Source organism: Anser anser (genome assembly GCF_964211835.1).
Source record: "Anser anser genome assembly, chromosome: 4".
Lineage (NCBI taxonomy): Eukaryota > Metazoa > Chordata > Aves > Anseriformes > Anatidae > Anser > Anser anser.
In genome coordinates this window covers 39,701,506-39,716,740 of record NC_139724.1, presented here as the reverse complement: position 1 = coordinate 39,716,740, position 15,235 = coordinate 39,701,506, and the positions used below count along the sequence as shown (strand labels likewise).

The following is a 15,235-nucleotide window of genomic DNA, read 5'->3' as shown; positions in this document are numbered from 1 at the left end:
TGTTCCTCTCTGAGGCTGTAGTTTTCTTTGTAAGCTTTCTGAATATTTCATTTAGTGTACGTATATATAAATATATATATAGCAATTGCATTATCAGAATAAACAGACCACTTATATATTGTGCTAAATGAACCAGAGTTTGACTGACCCTTTGTGAATAATTCAAGACTATTGACCTCTTTTTCTTGTTCTTTCGCTCAAGAAAACCTTTACTTTCATTATATTCTTTTTTATTTCTTTGATTCTATATTTGCTTTGTTTTTCTGTCCAGTACTACAGATGAGTTCTAGCTAAGTATGAAGATAGAAGAGGACCTAACAGTGAATGAATGTTTTTGTAATATAAACTGCCAATGTAAACTGAGGAGAGAGACCAAAATCATGAATACCAGTGAAGGCTTAGCTTTAGACAGAAGATTGTTTGGAATATTTTTTATTATTATTATTTGTAGTTGTGCAGAAAACAGTAAATGCAAGCATATTAATAGAAATCATTCGAAGTAATGTTACTTTCTGAGCAAAATTCCAAGACAAAATTCTGTTCTTAGTTGTCTATTTATGTATTGACCAAATCTGTTTTTTAAATGATGGTTTATTTTTTTTCACTATTATACTCAGCCTGTTCTGTATCTTGTAGCACACAAGAAAGACAGGTATTGTGGGAATATTTTGCACATCCCTCCTAGTAATTCTGCAATGGGCTCTACTTGATCAGATGCCAGACTTCTTATAAACTAAGTCCCCTACCTAATATCCCAACCACCACTCACATAGTTATAATTCGAAAATTTGTGTTCATATTATTCCACAGGTCTAACAATTCATTTTAATTTATTTCATTCTCTGGACTGCAGCCCTGACTAGAAAAAAAATAAAAAATAAAAAATAAATGGCAAAGTCAAACCACATGGAAAAAGAATAAAAAAGCAGGAAGCAGATAGGGACTGCAATTGGGTTCTGTGTAACGGCATATGCTGGAGAAGGATTTTTACCCTCAGCTTGTGAGAAAGCCAGACAGAACAAACAGCTACAAAATGTTTGCAAGTAGCACCCCTCTTTTCCCTGGCACCTCCCTCTACCTCGCTCGTGACTGACAAGGGCTGGTCCCAAAATCTCCCAAAAGAGCTTCCTCCATATCCATGCCAGAAGCCCCGCTCCCTCCCAGTGGCAGAAGGCCCCTGAACTGCTTTTCACGATGACTGACAATCCTTTCACCAGTACAACTGAATTCATGTTCTGCAATATTTTTTTTTATTTTTTTTCCCTAAGGGCATTCTTTCTTTTTGTTAATGCTTGGTACATATTTGATCTTCTCGCCTCCACAAGACAATCAAACATGTCTTGTCAGCAGTTTACTAATGGAAGAGAAACAGGAAGGACAGAGAGGGGTTACATACACTAGTAAAGTGTAGGGTTTAGATAAAAATTTATAAGGTCTGACCTTGGCAGAGATAAGCCTGATACTTTAACATCATGGCTTTAGATAATCAAACCAAACTTAAAGATGAATTGAAAAAACATACAAACCATTATTTTTCTGGTCCCAGAACTAAATCATCATTTTGATGCTTTTGTGACTGCTGCAAGAATTGAACCAAACCAGTTTTTTTGTAGAAACCTAAAGACAACAAATAAAAATTGACAGCTCCTAGCAGGAACTTATTTAATATGAGCCCTATTTGCACTTGATAGTAGCTTCAAAGCAATGTCATGTCACAGCCTATTCCCCTCGCTTGGCTCATCACACGACTCGAAGGCATGTGCAGCACAAACCTTCCCTCCAGCTATATGACACTGAGATGCTTCACTCTGCATTACAACATATCCCATTAATCTGGGAACATTTTACATATGCCCATGATGGTCGGTGGGAAGGAACAGGCAATATCTTTGAGAACATATATTCTGTCCTGGTGGAGACCAGGGTCCTTACTGCCAGCAGTAAGTACCTATGATGTATTATTATTACCTGTGCCCCATTTATGTGACATCTTTGCGTATGTATGTGAAAAACGTAGCTCTATTAGAAAACCAAAGGGTATACATTGTAAAAGCCCATAGTGAGACTCTGATCCTGTGGGAGAGAAAGGTTGTGCAGAGACGTTGTTGAGAATCCATCCTTGGAGAAATTCAAAAAACATCTGGACATGGTGACCCTCCTGGAGTAGGGAGGATTGGACTAGGTGGTCTTCAGAGGTCCCTTACAACCGGTACCATTCTGTGATTCTGTCCCAAATGGTTTAAGACTCATAGAGATCAGTTATAAGATTTGCCTGTACAGAAATATGGGTTTGACCTGCATAGACAACTCTAACCCTACATGGGGAATAAGAGAAAATAAGCAAGAAATGCAGACTCTGCAGAATTCATAATAGCTTCCCACATATATTTCAATGTATGCAATAGAAAGGATTTGTCTGTCATTGCAACATGAGGCTTGATTTTAGAATGGGTTAAAAGTCTGATCTTGATATAACTAATAAAATGAGTGAAGATATGCAGTTCTGACAGTAATAAATAGAGTAAATAGAGTGTCTCATTTTAAAATACTGATTCATATTAGTTTTACTTCATCAGTTTCACAGAGCTATTCTTGATTTATATCAGTGCAAGAAAGATCAGAAACAAACCCAACATTTGCAACCTTTATATTTACTGTTAAGAAAACTGTGATTCCTAAACTGACCCATTAGAGTTCGAAACCTCCCAGTCCCTCAGTATACCTTTTTTGTTAAATGGCAGTTAATATATTTTTATGACTTTTAATGGTATAATATTTAATATAAATCTGACCCTATTGCTTAGCTTTATAAGTTTTCTTCTCCCTGCAGAATGGACATGCCCTCAGTTGTAATTCGTGAGTCCAGACCTCAGTAGTCCACAGTGAGTAGCCTTTAATGATCAATGGACTTTCTCAGCTTACGCATACAGAGGCAAGGAGTCCTTAACTAATTCTTAAGACCTCAAACTACAGGCAAAGATAGCCATAAGATGAAAATAGATAGCGCATAAAATCTTTCACTGTGCTGTGTTTGTATATAGATGAATCCCTATACGCTGAGCAGAAATTTGGCTCTTGGCAACTGAGAAGGATCCCAAGATTCAATGCTCAAAGGCAGAAGAATTTTTGTTAATTATTTTGAGTGGTATAAGTAACTTCTCTGCTTCCACAAATTATACAGGAGTAAATCTAGAAGCATTAATTTTCCTGAGTTCTGTCTGTACTCAATATGTAGCTATCGTCTTCCTTCATTACTGCAGTTAGTTCATTAAACCTTCTCAAGAGTACAGGTGGTCTGCTTTTTCAATTAGATTACAAGACATTGAAAAAAAAAAAAAAAAAGCAAGTGAAATTTTCTCTGTAACTATGACTAATTTTACCTGAATAGTTCATAGATACTGAAGCTTCTTCAAGACAAACATTTTTATTTTCCTTTTACACAAAGGAGTAGAAAAAGTAACTTTCATGAAATACATAATCCTTCGGCACTTGAGTGGCCTTGGTATTTCTCTTCATGGCAAAATCAGATTGAGACTAGCCAAACAGTAGTTTAGAACTAAGTAAATCAGTTTAAAATAATGATTCATGTAGTACTGAAACCTGTGCAAATTCTTTTTTTTTTTCAAGAAATTGAAACATTCTCAAAAGAAATTGTTTATTATGTTGACTTATCATACCTACTCTATCTTCTTGAAAAAATCTATTGTAAAGGGAAATTGTGATGAGGAGAGGAGAGGAGAGACCTACAGGATTTGTGGTATTATCATTTGAGTAAATATGATCTAATGTGCAGGCATGGGGCTGGATTTATGTGTATGTATTGTAACCAATGCTATGGCTTATACATATTCTAAGGAGTTTGAGAGCCGCTGTGATTCTGGAAGGCAAAACATTCCCTCCTCCGTTGTGTAATGAGAAATGTTATACCCCATATGCGTACAAATGCGTACAAATGACTTGCTTACAAGCATCACACGTACATGGAACACAACAAAGTAATATATTGTATTAAGAAAATCACATTTGTTTTGCAGTATAAATGAATAACATAGCAAAAGGTTCAAGATTACTCAACATTAGAATCAACAAATAAAACATGCATAATTTGAATGAGACTGTTCAAATGAAAATGATAATCTACTAAACATAGATAATTCACTGAATTATTTTATTATTTTATTTGATTTGATTTTATATAATAAGAATGCAGACTAGAGACACAGATCCAAATTTCTGATAACTAGCTTGAGTTGTTTCAGCTCACGCATGGACTGTCAACGTGTCTCTGAACTCATTTCACACTTGACCTGCTGGAGGGCAGTGGAGCTGTATAGAAATATACACTATTCTCTCTAGTCCCTGACTTTGTTAAAAAGGAAAAAAATGCATCAGAAAAATCTATATTGAATTAATACCCTAAAAGAAAAACCTTATCTCTGAAAGTCTTAAAAAAAAAAAAAAATAAAGAGTAAGGAAATAAATTCATGAATTGAAAGCTCTGCCTACCTAAAGAGTCATAGTACCTCTTAAGAGTAATGCTCTGATGCATTAATAGTGGAGGCAGGAGCTCAGTTTAACTATCGCTGCAGCTTAAGGTACACAATTACATTCTTCAGCATCGACATTTTCACCTTGATAAGCATAATAATGCCATGCAGATGCAGACTAAACCCCATAATTTCAGTACTCTGCTTCTACTCACGTTGATTATAATAAGGTATGGCACTGAAGCATGCACGATCCTGCATTTAATTGTCAGCATAGCCCTTCATTTAAACAAGAAGTTAGTTAACAGTGTGCTTTCTACAGTGAATGTGGGAGGCATCTCAAATAGCTGTGGCTAAACAGAGAAAGTTAAAAGCGCCTGTAAAAACACATGCAAAAAAATGGTGATGACAAATTTACCTCCAGTTTCTCAGTGGGTGTTGATGTAAATTGAGAACAAAATATGATATGTTTATATTTGTAGGTAAGAGCCTTATTTTTTTCTCTCCTTATTTTGAATCAGAAAAAGTTTCCCTGCAGTTAGCATTACATCAATATAAAACAGTAACTCAGAGAACAGTGAAGGGTGGATAGGATACATATAGAAGGACGTGAAAAATATCTGAGCATAATAAATGTAAATTGAAAAATTAATATATAATATTAAAACTAAGCTAGAAAAATCACAAAAGATTGCCTGTTACCTTTTGCTTACTAATTAACTTCTGGGAGGAAGAGAACAACAACATATAGTAAATAGAAAACTTGATTTAAACTAGGACAGTAGTCATACATACACATTTATATATATGTATGCATATGAATTAATAGTTGAAAAATACACAACTGTTAAAAAAAAAATGAGTGTCCACAATACAGAAAATCCTACCTGAAAGATATGATTTCTTGGATCTTTTAACTAGCCTTATGTTGCAATTCTTGAAAAAGAAGTACTTTAAAAAAAAAAAAAAACTCAACCTTGAAACAATCAGAATAGCCTAGTTTACAACCACTACATAATTCTCTCTTATGTTGCCATAATGTCTCAGTAACACACTTAAATTCCTTCTGATCATATGAAAAGTAGAGATGAGTCTCAAAAATGCATCATTTTGTAAAGGAAATTTCTTCTGGTTTGTTAAATACCACATTATACTTTCTGGGAGTAATTAACATGACTTTTCTTACATACATTTTGTCAGATGATATATGTAAACTGTTGCAAAATTTGTGTGGCTGGTAGCACTTTCACTAAACACCAAGGAGATACCTCGTGACTGACAGTGGAAAGACAGCATATGTCAGAAGGAGAGCTGAGAAGCTGATGGGAGGGAGGTCTGGCATGAAATTGAGCAGGTTATGTGGTTGGCTCCCTGTCACACCACATTTTCTGTTAGCTGAAGTTAATGGCACTCCCAAACTCAGCTCATCTATAGGTGACATGAGACAGACTGTTTTTTTTTGTTTTGTTGAAAATTTCAGGACGGTGCTGTTCTGTTCTCTATGAGAAAGTGAAAACAAACAAACAAGCAAACCAACCAACCAAACAGGGATATCCAGGTAGCCTGACAAAATGCCTCTTCATTGATGTAGCAGCAAAGCTATACATTATTGTACGGAGCTATGTATAATACAAGCCTATATAGAAGTAAGAATGATAATTAATTAGCCTATGAGCTTGCAGTAAATGAAGACTTCAAAACAATTACTGTGGCAGATATAAGAACACTTTTTGTCTCTTTCCAGCTCAGTCTCAAACTTGATGGGGTATAGTTCATCAAGCTCAAACCTCTGCTATGGATTATGATTGATGCAATTCATACTCTTTTGATCACTCGAGGTTTTGATAAAATAAGTCTTTTTATCCTTTTATTTAGATGAAGTAGGAGCTCCCCAGCTTCAGTTAAATTTTGCAGACAAAGCAATAGAAAGGTATTTCCTGCATAGTTTACCTAACAGTGCATGAAATTCATCAGTAGTGCTCAGAATCACTGCCCTGTATTCAGAGGCAAGTGGACTGTATGCTGTTACACAGAATAGCAAGAACCTGGTAATGTTTTCTTGCTTTAATAAAAACATATCTAAGTATCCTCTGTAAGTCTGCTCTCTTCTGTTGAAGGGAGTTTGGGTGGAGAAATAATAAAAAAAAAAAATCTAAGAAAAACAGAAGTGAGGAAAAGCTATTCATGAATCATCACTTCGCATCTTCGCATAATCAAAAGTAACAGAGCTGTAAAATATGAAAAAAATTTGCTTTATGAGACTACTGATTTTATAGGTATAGCAAATAGTTATTTGGTCATACAAGTATGTAACAAACAGTGAAATCAACCTCAAATGCAAATTTTATATATTAAGTTATCACAAGGTATTCAGTTTATTCTATTTTTATAGGCAACAGGAGATACTAAAAACTGAGTAAAATCCTGAATAAAAAAATATACAAAAAAAAAAAAAAAGAATGCTAAAGTTTCTCAGCAGCAAAAAAAAAAAAAAAAAAAATCTTAAGCCAAATCCTATAAGATTTAATGTGGCAAGGAAAATAGAACATGATTATCACTGACATGCAACAAATTATTTGACACTCAGACACTCAGTTATGCATGCTTTACTTATACCCTGGGTCAGCTACACAAATCACAGACTAAACATTGCAGAGATTAACTTTGTTTTCCTGTCCCCCTTCCATTCCTTGTTCACTTTTAGTCAGAGAGGACCAGAAGTTTCTATTAGTCTTGTTAGTTGCTAGTAGCACTGAAACTGGAAGTAGTGACACAGGCCACCAATTTTTATATATTTTTTTTTAGCTACAACCCATGTTCCTGCTGTAGTAGCTCTGCTTCTGGCCACAGGGGAAGGAGCGTACATGATGAGTAAAAGACATTTGTCATAGTAAATGTCTTGGAAGGTCTTTCCTCTGATGTATGTGCATCCTGGTTGGGCAGACTGCAGAGGAAGCTGCAGCACAAAGCAGCTAGATAGCAAAATCTTGTCCTAATGGAGTAAAGTACTATGTTGATAGTAAGGCTTGCAATTAATTTAAAAAGTGCACATTAAGTGCTCATAGTTTTGAAGAGAAGTGTAGTGCAATTCAAACGTTGGGTGCTGTAAACTTCTTGAACTTTAATTAACCACTACATTCATATATATTTGGAAAAAAAAATAGTATTTCTTTCATGGGAGAAAAAGTTGAATGTGTTTAGATGAATCGTTAATATCTGTCAGCAAATGATTACCAGATCTCAGAGGCAAACATAATCTAATTGGCCCTTAGCATTTAGAAGCAGCTGAGTGATTGGGAGAATCCTGTACATATTATCTTATCTTAATAATTATATAGAGTTTATATGACAAATTATATTGAAGGCAACATGCATAACCATTTATTATTCAGAATGTGAGGTGAAATGAGACAACAGCTAATCCCCACAACAAACAGTGCTCTTTATACATTAATACTGATAAACCGAAGTAGTCAGACTAAATTGTGTCTAGCTTTGCCTCTATAAGCCAATTGGCACCTCTGAAGTTGCCCTGATATAACAAAAAAGAGAGTTTGTTCAGTAATTTAGTTACATCTGCATTCATTTTGCAACACACTTTGTATTGCCATTATGCTCAGAATTATATATATATAAAAAAAAAAAAAGATATTTACTACTTCATGTGAAGTTACCTTTCAAAACTAATGATAAAATTAATGTTGGAGGGGGAAGATACACAACCACCTTCTCATCAAAATCTTTCTAAGATTCCTTAACAGGATGCTGTAAAATCAATATAGCACCATTATCATAATGCAACCATTTTCTATGCATTCTTCCTGTGGCTGGTTGCTTCATTTTCTTATCAAGATTGTATCCTCCTCCTTCACTTCACTTCACTGCTGCTGTGACCACATTTTTCTGTGCTTTAGTATGGATGAAATAAAAATACCTTTCCTGGGTGCATAGCTTTGCCTCTTGATTGTAATGGAGCCTAAATAACTTGTCTTGCTTAGATCAGCTAAACCATAAATTAACTCAAGGTGACATGAAGCATACAAACCTTTTTTTCTTTCTTTTTCTTTTTTTTTTCTTTTTTATATAAATAGTCATCTACTAGCTAGATAGTATCTGTGTGTAGTTTCCAACACCTATCAGTCAGAGTTGCTCTTATTCAAGATCCTTAGCCTGCACTAATTAGGAGCTAGAATTCTATTTTCTTTTATATCATTCTTATTTGTGCTTCCCTTCCACATACAGATATAGATCTTCATCTATAAATATACAAGCTCCACGGAATAATTATGTTCTTACAGTACTTGGCAGGGGGAAGCCTTTAGGCAATGTCACAATCATGAAACTCTTTAAAACTCTCACTGTTTTAGAGTTTGCCCTCACAAGCCTGAAGTGATTTTTTTAAAATCTAGTATTAGGAGATCATACTCTGGTGTCCTTTAGACATACAGCTTATATGAGATCAGTCTAAACTGCAGATCCACATGTGACATAGATTTGTTAATTTTAGATGTGGTATTCCCAAATGGTTCCTTCATTGCTCCCTATGCACAGAAATTGGCCTAATTTTCTTCTCATTGGTTCCACGGTAACAGAATACGATCTTCATTGACACACTGGCATAATGATAACATAAATAAGATCAGTACTGGACCAGCTGCTTCTTCTATGGTGCAAAGAAGTGCATTTCTATTTGAATGTAGGAAACAAAAAAGTTGAATCCAGAATTCTTTTTTTCATTCAAAGATTATTTCCATATATTATTAATTGTAAAGGTGGTGTCTTTAAAAAAAAAAAAAAAAAAGCAGATATTTGAGTTCATATGGGTTCCAGGAAGTAAGGGACCCATATAGAAATGAGTCTTAATAGTGTCTTAATAGAGTCTTAATTCACTTAATAGTGAATTAAGTGAATCAGAATCGTGAATCAGAAAATGGAAATCATAGATGTAATCTTTTGAACACAGCTATGAACTGATATTTAATATCAAATATCATCCGATGTGGATTTGATTATGATCTTCCTTTAAGAAATTAAGAAAATTAATCAAAAATATTGTATAAATAGTATGAATACAGAATCATTTTTTGTTTGCTTGTTTCTAGTTCTTTTAGTTTTTTTCAGTGTATAAACAGTTTTTAAATGGTTCTTATTTTTTCTTGCATATTTCTGCAGTTACTTAACTATGATCTGTTATATAGTAACATAAATATAAGTTCATGTACAGAGCATGCTGTACAGTCTGTTATTCATATTTGTGGAATAAAAAATCTAATACATGTTCAAAATAAAGTTAACATTAATTATGGAAAAAAATTACTTGCTAGTTTTGTTTGCACATAAGTATTTGTTGGGATGTACAGTTGCATACAAGCAATAGCAACTGTTCATAAAATTTAGAAAACTTTACCTCATAACATGTTTTGGTAAGGGAAGTGAGAGATCATCTTGCTTTTGAAAAAAATCTCATTTGATTGTGAGATTACTGAGTGTTCCCATTGGTAAAATTAAGAGATTGCTAATGAAATACCATACCTTGACGTCCTTTTCCTCTGCTTCAGGTCTGTATCTTGTTGTTTAGGCCTGGAAACAAAGAAAATATATCAGTAATAAGTGTCACCAGTAACAAGTCACATTCTTGTGTTACCCGACCCTGTTTTTCCTGAATACTTTCAACTTGCAAGTTCCATCCCTGATTTGGGTAAAGACATCTGGAATGAAAGTAAGTCTGGTTTTGAGTATATGTAGTTAGTGGTTATTTGCATTAGAGAAATATAAGAGAGAGGAAAATTAATAAATTAAGCACCCAGGTATATAAACACTGATGAGGACGTAATGGAGACACCAGCAGAAACAGCTCTCAGGTCACTTGACCAGTGAGTCTCTGGAGTTGCTCAGAGGCTAGGAGAGATCCAGCCAGAACTGTCTAAACAATAAGGCATAAATAAAATTATCATGGGTCGCCTGGGAAAGAGCAAGCTTAACGCAGGATATTTTGAGCAGATTATGGGAACGTGCAAAATTTATTATGGGAAGTTTAAGGAGAAGGGCTGAGGGAACAAAGTGGACCATGGAGGACTAGGCGTTGGAAGATGAACATTGAGAAGACAACTTCCCTGGGGAGGGAGTGCAGCACGGAAGGGGCTTACCTAGAGGATTTGAGTTATCTCCATCCCTGAAGATTTGGGAAGACAGAGCCAACCAAGGCTTTCTTGAGCTACTGGTGGTGTAAGTCTTGCTTCAATGTTCGGGCTCCTTCCAAACAATTTTTTTTATGATTGTTCCTCGGTTTCTCATGAGCTCAGCAGATCATGAGAGCAGGTGCTAAAAAAGCAAGAGAAATACTATAACTGTTAATAAGAACAGATATAGCTACACATTCCATTCTCCCACTGGTGAGCTGTTTGTGTAGCTGTCAGATACAGGAATTCAACAGTTGTTGATTTTCCACTATGGCTAACACCAGAAAATGCTGGAAAATGAGGAAGTTAGAAACATGTTGCTGATGTTTTCAAAATAAATATTTTACTCAAAATATATCATAAACATGAAATCCCATAACATTGAGTTCCTGAAAAATAATCAATAACATTTATTTCTCAAAACCTTGTAAAACATTTCATAAACATCAAAACATACTACTTTGAAGAAAAATAGGTCAACTGCAATACTGTTGCAATATGTAAGAAATTGAGTGAAGTATCTTAATCATTTTTTTTACACAGAGTCAGTACTGTCTCAATCCAAATGAAACGTATTGAAATGGATGTTCGTCATTGCTTCCCAAGCCCCACTGGGCTCTTGATACGTAGTTCATAATTTTCTAGAGTAGAAGGGATAAAATCAAAACTGGAATGAGTCACAAATCTTAACTGAATTCTTTTAATGGCATAATTTTCAACAGTGATTATTTCATGCTTTCATATTAATTTGAATATAGCTGAGTTTAGGCTGCTATTTAACCCTCTTTATATTCATTTTTTGAGCGCATTTGTGATTATGGTACAAGTATACCAAAGAGATGTGAGTGTTCTTTTTTTCCTTATTAAATTGTGATTGTTTGATTCCTACATGTGAGAAACTAAGTTGTGTTTTTGCAGTAGAGAACTAATTTTCTGTATTCCAAGGTAGTTGTGTAGTCATAATAAGGAGAAATGCTAAGTAGATAAGTGGACAGTAGAAGGCCTCACTGTTCCAAAATAAGGTAGAAGTTTGAGAAAAACTGGATGAGCAGTGTTAGAACAGTAAAACAAAGATCACAAGTTCTCAAAACATAAGAAAGGAGAAATTAAAGGGTTGAAAAAAAGAAAAATTGTACATATATGGTATAGAGGAGCGTTGAGTAGCTTCTGAACCTGTAGTACTCAGCCAATGAGGAAACAGGGGAGGTGATCAGGCGTTGGGTAATAGGGAATAAAAGGTTACAATTTGTTTACTAAAATGCACTCCTAATTGACAGGACGCCCGCCATTGCAATCACGAATAAAATAGCTTCACAGAAGATCCTATCTGAAGAAAATTATTTGGGATTTTTCTCACAACATCAACCAATAAGTGTGCCAAGGCTCCTGTTAGGCTAGTTCAGAACCTTCCCCCCTCCCCGGGTTATTTTGATAAGGAGAAAAATGTAATCCAACTGTGGTTGTAGGAGAAGGGAAAATAAAAACAAAATATCTCATATGATTTTGAAATAATTTGTTACTGACTAAATTCCAAGTATTGTTTAAATAACTCAATTGTTTGTATCTACTTCCAGATGTAAGCATGTGAGTATTGCTGAGTGAATGAACTCTTAGTATGAAGTGCTTTGGGTCCACAGATGATAATAGTTGATAACACTCCAATCCTTCTGACGGCATCTTTAGTGGCAGTATTTTATACTGAAATATAAATATTTCTGAAGAATATTCAGTTTAATCTTTATAAAAAGTTTTCATGTCAGCACATAATAGAGACACAGAGAACAATATTATTTTTTGACCAGAGAAAACTGACACACATCTTACTACTTTTCACTTAGTTCATTAAACTTATGAATAAATGAAATGAAAAAAAAAAAAGTTTAAGGTAAGATTCATCTCATCTTCTCATCTTAAAATAGATACCTAAATTCTGTCAGATGATCTGCACCCTTAAAATGTCTCCACTGACTATGAATTAATTTGACAGTGACAAACTTAGTTGCAAAGTCTGCAGTGCTGACAGCTAAACATAGGCGAGATTAATCCATCCCCAAGCCACAAATTTTGCCAATAAGTCTCTGTATCACTTTGATTTGGATGATCTCTTTTACTGAATGTGGAGACCAGAAAGCACAATTGAACTTAAAATGGATGCATACATAATTATGCATTGATAAAACACACAGCAGTGCATGGGTCATGAGTGTCATACCAGTCTAGGCATTCATACGCTCCCCCTGCTGCCCCAGTAGAGCCCTCAGGCAAGTGCTTCCCAGGAACACAGGCTGATCCTCAGCCTTGGTGAGCAGCCATCTCCCTCCACTCTGCATCTTCCCTTAATGATTTTATTTCTCATCGTGTCTGTGCATTTCTTCTCTCAAACTTTGATGAATTTATGTTGATGTTTTAAACTGTTACTAAATCAGCACCTCTCTCTTTTGTACTTTCATTAAAACTGCAACACCTAGAACTGACTTTGGGACAGAATAAGGAAGAATTGGTAAAGTGTTCTTATTTCAGCATTTGTTTTACCTTGAGAAATACACTGAGAAATGCATTTTTTTTTTTTAATCTAATTAACTGCTCTATACACATCTCAGGATTCAGAACTTTCCTTTTTCTCTTAAAACTTCTCTAAACACTGCTGCTGTCTCTGTCTTAGTAGATCTCCATAACAATGAAATGGTGACCTTTTAGTTGCTTCCCAAATAACATCAATTTTTGACATTCTAAACCTTGGCCATTGTACTATATCTGAGCTCTTTGACCTAGTTTCTTGTTTATTGCAGCAAAATTATTAGAACTGTTCACTAACCAGACAGTTAACACCATTTCATTTTTTTTTCCAGATATTAAGATTGCTTGCAAAAGAATTAGGCTAAAATTAAATTGTAGCAACTCAATTTTTGCTTCTAGTCATTTGGGAGTTGTTTTTTCTTTGATAATTCATTAAGAATTAAATTATATTTATTTGTTCAAAACATCCCACTGGCCTTTAATATCTTGAAATATATTAATAATTTAATATCTTACCCTCACCTCCAGAGAATGGGTCTAATTTAATGTGAATTTCTCGTGCTCTTCTCTAAACCCTGTAAGATACGATCACATTCTCCTTCCCATTTTTCTTTCTCATTGAAGGTGAGCTTTGGTTTTGGAGAAGGGTCTTGCACAAAATTGCTATCACAGAAAACAAATGTGCACAACAGTAACTGATAAATCTTGGAAGAATTTGGATAAGTCAGATATTCAATCTCTGCTTCAATGTTTTTTCTTTTAATTAACACAGTTCTCAGATAATTTAAACTTCCATATCAAAGGCTTCTGGCCTCTGCTTCAGTGCAGTAGTCATTTATGAAACTTGGATAAAGATATATGTTCAGACTTCAAAACAGGCCGAGATTAAGACTGTCCAATACAGGTCCTTGTCATTGAGTTATTCTTTGTTTTGCCTTTTTTGTGTGTGTGTGTTTTCTTTTTTTTTCTGTTGTGGTTTAACCTGGCCGGCAGCTAAACACCACACAGCCATTCGCTCACCCTCCCCCCTCCCTCTCTGGGATGGGGGAGAGAAACGGGAAAGTGAAGCCGGTGAGTTGAGATAAAGACAGTTTATTAAGACAGGAAAATAATAATAATAATAATAATAATAATAGTATTACTAATAATAATGTGTACGAAACAAGTGATGCATAATGCAATTGCTCACCACCCGCTGACCGATGCCCAGCCTATTCCCGAGCAGCCGGCCCCCCCACCCCGGCCAGCCACCCCTATATATTGTTTAGCATGACGTCAGATTGTATGGAATACCCCTTTGGCCAGTTTGGGTCAGCTGTCCTGGGTCTGTCCCCTCCCAGCTCCTGCTGCACCCCTAGCCTGCTCGCTGGCAGGACAGAGCGAGGAGCTGTAAAATCCTTGGCCTGGTGTAAACACTGCTCTGCAACAATTAAAACATCAGCATGTTATCAGCGCTCTTCTCATCCTAATCCAAAATATAGCACCCTACCAGCTACTAGGAGGAAAATTAACTCTGTCCTAACTGAAACCAGGACATTTTCAAAAGGTATAATTTGCCAGATATCATTCACAGATTGATAAAGAAAGACATTCAGGATTATATAATATGCATATCCAGGCCTTCCTATTTTTGAAAATATTTCTTTATTTAACTTTAAACCTCATTTTTTTTATAGTCAGGACCATGAAAACTTATCTCCTCCTAGTAGTTGTTCTTGATGTTCTTTTTGTTGTTGTTGTTCCATTTTTATTCTTTCAACTTCGTACTCTCAGTGCTACCTTGCCTTCCCCTCCATCTCCTTGTTTGCTTTTTCTTTCTATCAGCTACATTTCTCCCATGGCCTCATGGAAAGCACTCTTTATCGTATACTGAAATTTACTTTTTAGCTTTTCAATGTAAGCATTAATTTCAACTTGCATGTTGGCACTACCACTTTTTTTTTTTTTTTCATACTAGCAAATACGTAAATGTTTACCATCCATTTATACTGACACTCAGACACTTGCTACCATCACCACGTATTTGCTGGGAAAGCACAAATTCTTCCTTAT

The 15,235-nt window shown here is 35.1% G+C and overlaps 2 long non-coding RNA genes across 2 annotated transcripts in view; one reads left to right on the top strand and one right to left on the bottom strand.

The window, feature by feature from the left end:
* Nucleotides 1-2,897: 2,897 nt before the first annotated feature.
* Nucleotides 2,898-15,235, bottom strand: part of LOC310898180 — a 33,878-nt gene continuing 21,540 nt past the window's right edge. Inside the window, exons 8-10 of the long non-coding RNA XR_014583060.1 lie at nucleotides 10,634-10,808; nucleotides 10,020-10,067; nucleotides 2,898-6,715 (exon numbers count right to left, since the gene is read on the bottom strand). This is a non-coding gene — a long non-coding RNA (uncharacterized lncRNA). The remainder of the gene's footprint in view (nucleotides 6,716-10,019; nucleotides 10,068-10,633; nucleotides 10,809-15,235) is intronic.
* The window catches only part of LOC310898181, a 104,709-nt gene continuing 99,508 nt past the window's right edge, over nucleotides 10,035-15,235 (top strand). Inside the window, exon 1 of the long non-coding RNA XR_014583061.1 lies at nucleotides 10,035-10,206. This is a non-coding gene — a long non-coding RNA (uncharacterized lncRNA). The remainder of the gene's footprint in view (nucleotides 10,207-15,235) is intronic.